Source organism: Lissotriton helveticus, chromosome 5_1, assembly GCF_964261635.1.
Source record: "Lissotriton helveticus chromosome 5_1, aLisHel1.1, whole genome shotgun sequence".
In the NCBI taxonomy this organism is placed as follows: domain Eukaryota; kingdom Metazoa; phylum Chordata; class Amphibia; order Caudata; family Salamandridae; genus Lissotriton; species Lissotriton helveticus.
Window position 1 is genome coordinate 405,878,978 of NC_136065.1, and position 13,845 is coordinate 405,892,822.

The 13,845-nt window shown below is 45.7% G+C and overlaps 1 long non-coding RNA gene across 1 annotated transcript in view; it reads left to right on the top strand.

The window, feature by feature from the left end:
* The first annotated feature begins 1,130 nt into the window (after positions 1-1,130).
* LOC144754613 (uncharacterized) overlaps positions 1,131-13,845 on the top strand; it is a 230,327-nt gene continuing 217,612 nt past the window's right edge. The window contains exon 1 of the long non-coding RNA XR_013594750.1: positions 1,131-1,246. This is a non-coding gene — a long non-coding RNA (uncharacterized LOC144754613). The remainder of the gene's footprint in view (positions 1,247-13,845) is intronic.

A 13,845-nucleotide genomic window follows, 5' to 3' on the forward strand; every position in this document is an offset into this window, starting at 1 on the left:
GAAAGGGAAACAGCCGCAATTAATGGTAAAGTGCAGAATGGGGCACTTGTAGGAAAAAAGAATAGATCCCTAAATAAAAATGTAATAACAACCTCCAACGGCCAGTGTAAGGAGACTGTGGTTGGCCAGTGCTCTCCCCCTACAAACGGAAGTGATGTATCGGGAGCACCGGCCAACAATGAGCCGAGAAACAAGCACAAAATAACTTTTACTCAATGGCATGCAGCAGCTGTAATCACTCTTGGTAGAATGATTACAGCAGGTCTTGCAGACAGCGCATGCTGTTGATGCTCGACCTAAAAATGGATAAATACAGAAAAACTGTCTGAAAAATAATGTTCTCTAAATTCTTCTCCATTATGTTGGTCTTGTTCTGCATACTTGAATTCATTTACTCTGTTATTGTTCTCATGTGTTTTAATTATGTAACGTACTTTGGATAAAATGTTAACACATTTTTCAATGTAATGTTCAATGATCAATTCAGACTGTTTTCTTTGGGATTATATCATCTGATTTGAGCACCTTTGCCCACAACCTATGTTATTTGATCTTTTTATTGACCTGGCTTTTAAACTTATACTTTCTTGTTGGAGAGATACTTCTAAGTTGTCTATATGAACATGGTGGAATTTTCTTTGTGATGAACATAGAATTGCCACTGTTTCTTCATTATCGGTACATCAGAAGATTAAATCGGAGTTATATTGGCTACCTTTTACTATATATCTCTCTTCTCACTCACCTTTACCTTAATTACCATTTTTATCCTTGTTTCTACTTTCTCTCCATACCCCTTTCTTTCTCATTTTTTCTTCCTTTTTCTTTTTATTTCCCTTTCTACCTTTCTTTTTCCTTCTTTCCACCTTTCTTTTTTCTTCCTTTATAAAAAAATATATCTGATCCATAGTCTTAGATTACTATTTTTCATATTCTTGCTAATCTTAATTATATGTAATCCTAATTGTTCTGATTATATATCTACTATGTACTACTATTGTTGTTCTTTCTTTCTTACCTTCAAATAAAAATATTTAACAAAAAAGGCTAGATAAAATGGAAAATCTTGAATTATGAGTATATATACGATTAACTTATTTTCCTTACTTTCGTTTTGTATCCACTTATTCCGTACAGGTATATTGTGGCAAAGGGTGGAACCACCACACCGAAGAATATAATTGAATTAGAAGAAATGGATGAAGTGTGATAAACATAAGGATCTACCAGAAGTAAAGTACATAAGGTGGAAATGTGTTAATATGTTCACATATGTTTAAATATGCTAAAATATGTTTGAATATAAATGTTGATAATCTCGATAAAGAATTGCAGCAGAGTTTAAGCTTGGTTAAAACAGAGTTTAAGAATAACAAACTTGCTTAATAATTTATTTTAAAGTTTTGTAGAGAGCATTCTGTCCCCTCTGTTGCTTCATAGCTCTAAATATCTAGACAGAAACTGCCTGCTCTGAGCAAGTATATGAGATGTTAGATTCTGATTAGGAAGGTGGCCTCCTAGTCTGATGTTTGTGAATCACAAACACAATTTTTGCAAGGCATTCAAGTGGACATAGGTTCTGGCTTGAAGCATGGATTCAGCAAGTGAACGCAAGTAGTTTGGGCCTATGCCCAAGTGGGCTATGTAAACAGTGCAAAGGTCCTTACATGTGTTGCTTGAGTCCACCTGAAGGTAGTGGAGTGCTTTTAGGGCTGGTTGAGGAGATACTGTTTGCAGCAATTCAGTCATACTAGCAATATGATTTTGCAACCTGTGAGGCCTCTCAATCAGCGTTTTAGGAATTCTTTGTATTTGACATTGCACTAGTAAAAGCTATTGTACGTTTCACGTGGATCAGTGTGGAGAATGGAGAAGATTGTTTAAAGGGTAAAGAATTGAAATGCTGACTTTCTTGACCACTATGTTTACTTGGGGTTCAAAGGAGAGCTTGATTGAGCTCTTCCTTAGTGTCTGACATTATGAAGAAGTATTTAAAAGACTTGGGGCCAGCAGCAGAAACTTGTTTTATTTTTCTACGCTCCCTTCTTCCAGTGGCTCATGTGGTCCAAGCAAGAGGTGTTGTTGGCCAATTGTATTGTTTCTAAGGAAGAAATATTGTCAAATTGTGTTATATAGAAAATGTTGTACAAGCTTGCTTAGTTAAATTGTTGAGTTGGTGCATTACTGTGGTTGATTTTGTTAATACATGACATTGTTATTTAGTTTATTTTCCTCCCCCTTACTTGCTAGGTCAAACATTATCTCAACCCCTATATTTATATATGTGACAGTGGATACATAGGCCAAGAAAACATTTTATTTGTTTCTGACATCTATTTTGCAGTTAAAGAAGGGGACAAAGTTCTGCCCTCAGAAAACAAGCGGTGGCTTTGTACAATGTATGTACTGAGGGCAGATATATGATGATTTACCATACGTTGAGTGACCGAACGAGAAGCTGATAGTTAGAATAGTCGATAAGTTAGAAAACATTTATACAGCACAAGTCAATGACCTTCCTGAACTATATATTTTATTTATGAAAACAAAGAAAAATTAAAAACAATACAGAGCAGCAATTTGGGGTTTATCTCTGAAATGGACTTTGTTGCTCTAACAGAGACGTTGGTATACAAAAAATAAACATATTAAAGGAAGGTTGCTTGCCGAAAATAGAAATGTGAATGAAATAGTAGACATTGCTACTTGAACTGGCCATATATTTAAGCCAGATGAGTTGATCAAGGTCCAGAAAATAACGTGGAAACACAGAGCGTACATGTAAAATAGAGTACAATGGCGAGAAAACAAGGAGTAAGCGACAAGGTGTGCCTGATGGTTTCAAAATGAAATACTACAGCTGTGGGTACTAAGGACATATCACTTCCAGTCTATCTTGTCAAGCAAGAAGTGCAGTGCCATTGTGAGGAAGAAGGGTGCATTTTGAATAGGTGCGCAAAAGAAAGAACTCTAACGAATGCTGCATTAACAGAAGAAACATATGTATTTGTGCAGGACTACTTTGTAGTCTAAACTGGGTGCACTGAACCAAAGATCTCGATCATGGATACAAATGCATTTCTCCAACTTCTTTAAGTGCTCCATTGTAAAAATAAACAATGAACTTAGTGCTCAAAATACATAACCACCATAGTGAAACGCCGAGGTTCCCATCTTGGTATGGACTTCCACTAGCATTTTATATACTTTTAGTTAGAACGCATTAATTAATTAAGTTCAATATTTTGCATTGTATCTCCCGTTTAGCAACATCTTTACGATAGAGTACTTAGGGAAGTGGGAGAAATGTGTTTGTATCTGTGATCAAGTCCAATCTGGCCAAGGTGCTTTGTAGACTAGCAGACGGATACTGTATGTGATACAAAGAACTGAAAATAAATCTTAAAATTTGGAACATATCGAGTGTGCGTATTCTGTGCTGCAACATGTTCCGGAAAAAAAGGATTTAAAAGTAGTCAGGGGCTGCCTTTCCGTTAAGGCGGAGGAGCGTCACCCCACTAACTAAATTGGCCTCAGAAATCGAAAAATAAAATCGTAATAAAGTTAATTTATTACCATTTTATTTTTCAAAACCCTGTCACTAGCCGAGTGTCAGGACGTTGGGCGGGGCTTTCTTCTGCTGCCAGTAAGGCAGCAGCAGAAAGCAGTGATTGGCAGGGCACTTCAAGTTTAAAGTGCACATGTCTCTTTAGCCGACCGTCTTGCGACGACCAGCCAGTCATGCACATTTTAAACCGTTTTAGCCCCTAACCCAGCTGAATAAGACAGCTGCGTTAGAGACAGCATAGGAGTCAGGTGTACTTGTGAGCACCGGAGGCCACTTCCTCTAATCCTAGTACTTCCAGCAGTGAAAAAGAAAAAAAACCAATAATAAACCGTGGTTTATTAACGGTTTATTTTGTGTCCCGGGGTCGGGCCAGGGGGGATAATAGGAAGTGGTATGCACTGTATTTAGTGTGCATGACTGTTTGGCCGGCCTTCTGCGGCCAGTCAAACATTCATGCAAACTTCGGATATTCTCTGCCCAGGCTGCATTACAGCCTGGGTGGAGAACATGCCCAGGCCCCCAGTCCCTGGCTGAGCGCTGAAAAACGGCACTCGGACCAATAAAAGTGCTGCATTGCAGCATTGTGATTGGCTCCTGGGAGCCTCAGTACTTACCAATCACAACGTTGCATTACAGCATTGTGATAGGCTATGGGGAGCCTGGGTGCATCCTGGTTCCTGACAGAGCTAATGGATGACGGGAGACTCAGCGATAAGGTACATTCTTTTTTATTTTACTACCTGACGACTCTCCCAGCCCCGATACATGCCAGCCGCCACTGTTTAAATTACAATTTTTAACATACCAAAGATGACATTCCTACCTGTTCACAAGCAAACGTTATCACTTATTAAATGTAATAAGGTAACACAATGTTAATTTATGGGAGAGTAGGGCCTTGTAGTAATATAAATTAATTTTAGAGTTTGTCATTACTTGGACATGTAAAACTTAAAAGCATATGTTTAACTTTTTAAATACAAGGCAATCTGCCCCGAGGATTGTTTAGGACCTACCCTAGGGATGGCATATATATATATTAAAAAGGAAGGTTTAGGTCTGGAAAAAGTTTATTTGCCAAGTCAAAATGGCAGTTTAAAACTGCACACCGGCTGCAATGGTAGGCCTGAGGCATATTTTGGAGGGCTACTTAAATGGGTGGCACAATAAGTACTGAATGCCTATGTGACGGGGTGGAGGATGCTGGGGATAAGGAGGATGTTGTACCACCGAGCTGGTGGTCTGCTCTGCCACTGACCCCCCTCTCTGTTGTCCCTGCACAGACTTCTGCCTCAGCTGATGTGCCTCCTGACTGGTGGACTGCCATGCCGAGGATTCCTTCACCCGTTGTACAGACTCACGTTGAGAGACAGGAGGTGTGGGAAGCGACGGAACCAGACTGCCTGTGGAACTACACACCGATAAAGGAATGCGGTCCCTTTAACTCAGGACCGCGGGACAGCGAAGCCACGCCCCTTACGTGCGTGGAAGAGACAAAATCAGGAAGTGAGAGAGAGACGACGGACGGCGATTCCCAGGAGGCCGAAGGAGTGTACGAGTGGAGACGCAGAACTACGGAGTCGAGAAACAGCAGGAGAGAAGAAGACGGAGCGAACCCAGCTGACCTCGTCAAGCCAGGAGGCCACCGATTTGGCGCACCGCCCTGCCACGGTCCCACGGGAGGAGCATGGCTGGACAAGGTACGGGGTGCTGTGGCGGGCTGGGTGGGGAGGAGTGACCCGTCAAAGCCTCGAGACCCAGTGTAAATATTGTGCAGTCTGTTAGTCCCTCCCCTCACGAGCACTACGTACGGCTGTAGATAATTGAGCACCTGGTTTTCCTCACTCCCTGGCCCCTGCGAGTCCGTCAAGGACGCCCCAGTGACCGTTCCTTTCTCTCTTTTCTTTTCCCGGGACATCTGGACGGGGTCAAGAGCCCGGACTACAGGGAGACGACGTCCGCTACCGCAACCCGGAGAGGGATCTACTCGACCCGCCTGCGACCCCGCTTCATACTGGATTCCTCAGTCTTCACAAGAGGTGTCAAGACGGAGACCTCTGAATTCGCAAGACTGAGAACGGCCACTAAAAGGCGCAAAGCATATTTGAAAATAAAGCCATCCCTTAGAGCACTATTCCCTGACTCCGCCTCTTTGGATCCGACCCCCATTGTAGTTGACACCCCCTCCCCTGGGCTCCCCGACACTGCCCCTTTACAGCCTACTAGTACAATTAGATTTACAAGCCCTGGGTGCATGTAGTACCACTCTACTAGGGACTTGTATATAAATTGGGTGTAAGCCAAGTTTAACAAGTTTAAAGGAGTGAGCACAAGCACTTTAGTACTGGTTAGCAGTGGTAAAGTGCAGAGTCTCCTAGGCCGACAGCAACAAATTCATAAAAACAGAAAGAGAGAAGGCAAAAGGTTTAGGCAAAGACTACCCTAAGGCTGATAAGTCTAAAATGTGTACTCCCCTCAGCTGAAGATGGAGAGAACTACCCAACTAATGAGAGTTCTCATCACGAAGGCAAAATATCTTGGACAGGCCATCAGCTTTGGAGTGGTCTGACCCAGGGGGGTGTTCCTGAAGAGAGATGGACCACCTCAACAGTTTGGGTTTCTCGCCCCTCATTTGCAGGAGCCATCTGAGGTACATGTGGTCTCTCTGAACCCAGAAGTGAGTCCCCAAACAGGTATGTTGTCAGCTTCTTCATGCCCAGACTCCGGCAAATTCTTCTATTTCAATAGCACTCCACATCTGTTCCCTAGGGAGTAACCTTCTGCTAATGAAGGCTACTGGTTAGTCAAGGCTTTCCTCCTTCAACTGTTACAGTACAGCCCGTATATCATGCTCTGAAACATCAGTGTGTGCTACTGGGAGAAGTTAAGAGTCTTGAGTACAGGTGCTGTACACATGGCCTCCTTGATGGTGTCACATGCTTAGTGGCAAGCCTCAGTCCAGATCACTTCTTGGGCTTCTTCTTGGACGTAAGCTCAGTCAAGTGGTGCCATACCCCTTTATAAACCTTATATAGTATCCAGTGAGGCCCAGGAACACTCTCCCTTCTGTCCAAGCTTTTGGAGGTTCCCAGGATAGTCTCTATCTTGGATTCAAGGGGCTGCACCTTGCCTACCCCCGCTAGGTGTCCCATATACATCACAGAAACCTGCTCTATCTGGCACTTGCTGGCCTTGATAGTCAGGTTTACCTTTTGCCAGGCCTGAAATGCCTCCTGTAGGTGAAACGGGTGTGGTTCTCAGCTGCAGCAGAAGACATGTATCCCAGCCAGGACGCTGTTGAGCAACCTCTGGAAGGTGGCAGGGGCATTCTTTATCACAAAGGATATCACTTCAAACAAAAAGTGTCATTCTGGGGTAGAGAATATCTTCCAGTCCCATGATGTAAGATCAAAAGTACTCAGGAACATGGCAGCTCCCAGCCTGTTGTTGAGCTGATTTGCTCGAGTGAATATCTGTCTTGCTGACTAAGTTGAGCCTCCTGTAATCCACACAGAGCCTGAGTTCTATTACGATATCCGGTGGGGCGGCTTTGGGTACACAACACTACTGGACTGGACCAGGGGTTACTGTAGTGCCTGCTCACCCCTAACTCCAGGATCTTTGATACTTCCCCCTTAATACTAGCCCTCACCTTACCTGATAACCTTTACCTTTTATTTTTGATAGGCACTCTGTGCCCAGTATTGATGTTATGGTTACACAAATGTGTAAGCCCAGGAGTGAGGGAAAAGAGAGAGGCAAACTGCCCCAGCAACGGGCACCAGTCCCTCTGCTGCTCCCGGGTCAGGGGAGGGAAGATGTTGACACCCACTACTGACCCATCCTGCTCCTTGGAGGATAGAAAATCAGGGAGAGGTTCAGTCTCCTCTTCCACCCCATCATCTGTCACCAGGAGCATGGTGACTTCATACCTCTCATAGTGTGGTTTGAGTCGATTTACATGGAGTACCATTAAGGGGTTCCTGGGGATCCACTAATTAGGTGACCTTCCCTTCCTCTCCTTCACTTCATTAGGCCCTAATCAATTGTCTTGACTGGCCCGGAGGTCCCCTGGCTCAATAAATCACTCTGTCTAGGCTGAAAGTCAACAAGAGTGGCCTTGAGATCATATCACAGTTTCATAATCTCCTGGCTGGCTTCCAGATGTTCAGAGGCCTTCTCCAAGAAGTGCTGCATCTGGTACTAGAGAGCTAGAACATAGTTAACTACTATGGTGAGTTGGTGGGGGGGTTCCTGGGATCTTGCTCCTACCCTTCCTTTACCAGACTGAGAGGTCCCCTAACAGGGTAGCCATAGAGGAGCTCAAAGGGCATAACCCAACTCCCTTTTGTGGCACCTTCTTGTAGGTAAACAGCAGGTATGGTAAAGGAACATCCCACGTCTTCCTCATGTGCTCAGGCAGGCCCATAATCATGCCATTGAGGGTTTTGTTGAAGCTCTCAACAAGCCTGAGGGTGAGAGGGTGTGAAGAACTTGTAGGCTACCCCACACTCATTTCACAGACTTCATGTAGGCAGACATGGAGTTGGCTACCCTATAAGATACAATTTCCGGGGGGAACCCTATTTGGCTAAAAATCTGCATCAGGATCGTAGCCACTGCAGGTCCAGTCACAGACCTCAAAGTTATGGTCTCTGGTGGCATGGTCTAACAAGAACAGGATAAACCTGTTGCCCAAGGCAATCTTTGGGTCCAGAGACCCAACAATGTACATGCCCATGCTTTCAAAGGCCAACGACAGGCAAGGGAACCAGGGGAGCCATGAGCTTTTTCCTCTGTTTTCCCACTAGCCTGGTAGGAAGGACAATTACCGGCAGGATGTATTGGAGTCTGTTTACATCTGGTGCCAATACAAGTGGGTGCAAAAGCCTGGCAAGGGCCTTGTCTTGACACACATGTCATGCCTTGGGTATGTCATGAGCCAGACCCAGTGGGAAGATTCTGTAGCACTAGCGGCCTACCAACACACGCATTGCAAGATGTTCAGGAACTTTAGGCTCAGATATTGGAGCTCGATCTCACAATAAATCAGGTGATCTTCAGAAGTGTCACCAGCTGCTAGGGCCTCAGCTTGCCGCCTCAAGCACTCCAGGTTTGGGCACTTCTTCTGAGCCCTACAGAACTTGTCACTCGTGGGCCCATCTTTAGCTTGACATCCTGTAAGCTCAGGCAGGTCTCCCAGGGCTGCAATGTCCTAGCCGGTAGGTTCCAGGTCAGCATCCTCAGCCGCCCCTTCAACCTGGACTGTGGGAGTTCCAGGGGCTGGTTTCTCAAGGCCCTTGTCCTTTTTTTTTGCAACAGACTGGGCCATTTTTCCAGGTTTCCTTGACTCCCATCTTGGGCAACCATGGCACCCACGTAGGCTACGGTAACATCTCCAGGTGAGATCTAATCCCCACTTCCTTACTGAGAGTCTGTGTGGATCATTGTATAACTGACAAGCTACAGGCATGGCAGTTCTCACAGCTACTTTTAAAGAAATTGAGAACCCCCCAATCACCAAAGACACTGGATATTGGCTCTCACAGCTGTCTGCCACTACAACGTGGTGGAAAATATTGGGGATTACCTACTCTGAGGACACCGGATGACACCTTACAGTCATACTGGCACCAGTATCCCTCAGAGCCTTCACCCTCCCTCTCCTCATTGATGGTGACCCACTGTCTGTACTTCGTAAATCCAGTACTTGTTTAGCGCACAAATCACCCCCAAAGGGGTATCTCGCACTGGGGCCGTTGGGAAGATTAAGCGAGCTATTGCCCAGAGTTGCATGGTGCTGGGCAGACCCCTGCTGCCGGAGCCAGGGATCGAACCGTGATCCTAGTGTACTGCATCAGTCGCCCTGGCTGCGGCACCACACCTCTTTGAAGTATTGGAAGGCATGTGGGCTTTGAGCACCATCTCCTAGTCATCCAGGGTCACTAGGATAACCTCTGCTCTGCCCACCATAATATTTTGGATAATCTACTCCCCAAGCGCTGCACTGGCCAACCAGTGAGGGGGCGGGTCCCTCTTGCAGCACTTGGCATCTCCTATCACATGCCCGTACCTGTAGCACTCATGGCACTAGGGGACAAACGTCTCTGTCTTTTTATCAAATAATCAATTTTTCTTCTGGTCAGTTTGGGGCTGGGTCTCCTTTACCTCTGAATTGTTTTGGGGCCTTGAGAGAACCCCTAATGTTTATCTCCCTCCTCTTTCATCTGGTTGGAGCCCTGACCACCCTTTTGGTGAATCCCCCACCCCACGAGATTCCTTTTTGGACACTTGGTGCTGACCCAGATGTCCGCCTCCACAGAGAGCTCCTTGGGGACGATTAGCTTGCTGTCAATCAGACGTTGGCACAACTCTGTAAAGCATGCACTGAGCATATGCTCTCTCAATATCAGATTGTACAGCCCAGTAAAATCACATACTTCGCTCTCCCTCACCCAACCACTCAGTGCCTTACTGGAGTAGTCCAGGAAATCCATCCAAGACAGGTTTGACAGTTCCTGGCTGTCCCTGAACCTGATCCGATACTTCTCAGGAGTCAGCTTAAACTTTTCAAGTAAAATAGCATTCATGAGAGTGTACCTCATCTGATCCCTTACCTCTAATGTAAGAAAGGTATCCCTACCCACGGGGTGCATGTGTTTCCACAGGCTAGGCTAGCTCCCCAATCCTTCTCTGGGACCCTGTGCATTCTCAGAGCTATCTCATATGCAGAAAACTATTTATCTAGGTCATCTCTCACCAGATAGCCAGGCACCAAGTCTTGGAGTATGTGGACACTAACTCCTCCATAGTACACAGGAATACTGCCACCACTGTTGCTGGACCTGGCTGTTTGCTTGGTTTTCAGGTACAGCTATTTCAGGCTCTTCTTTTGAGCAAGCCTCTTTTTCTCCAGAGCCAGGTTCTCCTCCATTTTCAATGTGGCCACCCGCAGCCTGAACTCCCTTTCTGCTGTCCGGTCTGCCTGTTCCTTTGGTTACAGGTTGTGTGTTGAGATGATACTGCTGGCACTAGATCTGGCAGGGGACTAATTCCTGTGGGCCTACCTCTCGCACCTGGGGCCAGCATCAGGGGGCTGTCTTCCTTCCCTGCCATCTCCTGCTCCTCAATGTCCACCTCCACATCCTCCTTCTGTTTCGTAGCTTGTAAATGGTGGGGCTCCCACCAGGCCGGAGGACCTTCTGAGGGAACTGCATCTTGGAGCCCTTTGTCACAGGAAGCCCCCTCTCCCTGCAGAATCTCTTGAGCCCAGACATAGTTTCCTGCAGAATCCCTCGAGCTCAGCCAGAGATTAGCTCTCCATATTGTTGAGCTCAAACTCCATGTATGCATCAACCAGAGTCACAGGTACACAAAGTGAGATGGAATAGAAGTGAATTTGAAAAAAAGCAAAAGAGGCCAATCAAGGACATTTCAAAAAGAGGTTGAATCTGGTATGAAACTAATTATGATGTGATTTTAGTGTTACACAAAACCATTGAATGACACTGCACAAACACAAGTACAAAATCCTGCCACTAAACACCAATGTGAGAGATTGGGTTTTTGTTTGATGGGGTGAAACCCTTCTCAAGCAACATTCGCAATCCTGGTCAGGGTGAACCACCAAAAGTCACTAAATTGCCCAGTGCTTAGCCCTCTGGTACTTCTAGCTCCAAGCAGCAAGCCAGGCCTCAGCAATTGTAAAGTGCACAGTCACGTGGCCAACAAAAATGAGTGTACCATACTTTTTACGGTGCCCAAAATCCACAAAGAAACTAGGCCCCCACCTGGGAGGCCCCATGGTGTCTGGCATCAACTCACTCCTGGAACCACATTCCAGATTCTGTGATTTCTTTCTAAACCCTCTGGTTCAACAAACTCAACTTACATTAAGGACACTAAACACCTACTCAACATTATCAAAGATCTGGATTTTGACCCAACCAGCCAATTGTTGGTGGGACTGGATGTAGAGAGCATTTACACCAGCCTACCCCAGGACGCTACCCTAAAGATTCTCCATGACATCCTGATGGACACCAGCTGGCAGTACCACACACCCAGGGAATTTGTCCTGGACTGCGCCAGGCTTGCACTAAAAAAAAAGTATTTTGAATATGAAGGAGATTACTACTTGCAAACTAATGGGACTTCTATGGGGAGTGTTTTCGCCCACAATGTAGCAGGTCTCTACGTTCATCACTTCAAACAAAGCCACATAATGTCACAGACTAATCCATATTTTCCCAACATACCATATGGCGCCGTTACATAGACGACATCTTTTTGATATGGATAGGAACCCCCGATTCCCTGTCAGTGTTCCTCGACTGGCTCAATCAGAGAGACCCCTATCTCAGATTCACCAGTACCTGCAGTTCCAATACACTAGCGTTCCTAGACCTGTATATAACAGCCGAGGCAGGCACCCTGAAAACCAAGACCTTTTACAAGCCCACATCGAGGAACTCCCTTCTTCGTTTTGAGAGTTTCCACCAGAGGCCATTGAGGGAAAATCTCCCGTTTCGTCATTTCCTGCGGATCCGCAGAAATTGCAGTGAGACAAAGAATTACAATGAACAATCATCTGCCCTGGCAACCAAGCTACAGGATTGTGGTTATCCCAACAAAATCATTAAGATGACTAGAAAAAGAGCTGGCAACCAAAACCGTGAAGCACTCCTGGAGGACAATACACGGGCGACACAAAATCCCCCTCTGACATGCGTCACTACCTATAATGCAGCATCCAACAAAGTATAAAAGATTATCCAGAAACACTGATACATCATTAACTCAGGCACTAGAAATTGGGCTCTCGGACTATTTGCCCACAAAAGGAACAGCAGCCTGAGAGACCGTCTGGTCAATACACGACCAAGGACACAGTCCAGACCCATGCCCAACACAGTCCTTTCAACATGAGGCCTCCACCCAGTAACTGGACACTACCCGTGCAATGACTGTAGTGTTTGCCACTTGACTAAAGCATCCAAGACCCTATCATTGGAACCAGACAAGACCTGGACACAACTCCACCATACTAATTGTAATTCCACCAACGTTGTGTACCTCATTGAATGCTCGTGCGCATTAAGATACGTAGGCATGACAATGCGCAAAGTGCGCACCAGAATTGCCAAACACAGGAGCACTATATGTTTCAAAAAGAATATCAGCCGCCTGACCGACCACTACCTTCAATCAGGACATACCACGAACGATATGTCATGGACAGTGATCGAGCACTTCCCCCACACACCACAGAACACAGACAAATTCTTATTGACTACTAAGGAACAGCATTGCATTTACCGCCTGTCTACTCAAGTCAATGAGTTAAACAACTCTATCCCATGGCATAGTTTGAACTGTTGATTAACTAGACATCGAGGCATGGCCATGTACCCCTGTGCGGCACCAGCTCCATCCCCTTTTTGGCACCCTCATCAAACACCAGGACCCTGCCATAATGGGATGGCCTCCAGCCCCGCTATATGCCAACCAGTCACCCTATTAGGGGTAAACTTCCCTATCAACTTTGCACATCAACATGTGGCTTTTTAATACACTTGCAACCCTTTTTATTAGCCTGATTATCCCCAGTATTACAGTAATTTGCTAATGCACTTGCGACCCACACTGATTACATGCCACTTGCTGCGCAAACTTCATACTCTGCAATTACCAACCTACATGCTACATTGGCCACTGAAATAATCCATAAGCCACGACTCGGCTTTGTATTCCCGACGTGTCATTGACACAGCTGCCCAAACACAGGCCCCGTACTCGGCTGCCTTGTGTTTAGTCTGTTACCTGGACTACCAGCGCAAGTGTCATCCACCAACACTGCCCTGCTAGAATACCCACGCTCCGCTGACTCGTCATCCGAGGAGTCGGGGTGCTTAGAGCTAGCCCGTTGTCTATGTCTCTCATTTCTCCATAGACGCTACTCACCCAACACGCCAATTGAAAACACTGGATCAGTTCTGCACGATACTTAAGGCAACACCCGTACTTGGCCTAAGTATCGTCAGAGATCCGTGGCAGCAGCAACAGGTTGAACGGAGGGTCCTGGACTCATTTGCAGTAAGTCGATCATGAGGCACAACTACCCGGCAACTGTTCAGTGAGACCTTTCCTTTCCAGACCTCAACCATTGGCTAGTGCGCTAACACCCCTTTCCGGTTTTTCTCCTTAACAGCCAGAACCCCTGCCAGGATACTCATGGTGCTCTAGCAACAAATCGTTTGTGTGAGAAAACCAGCCTT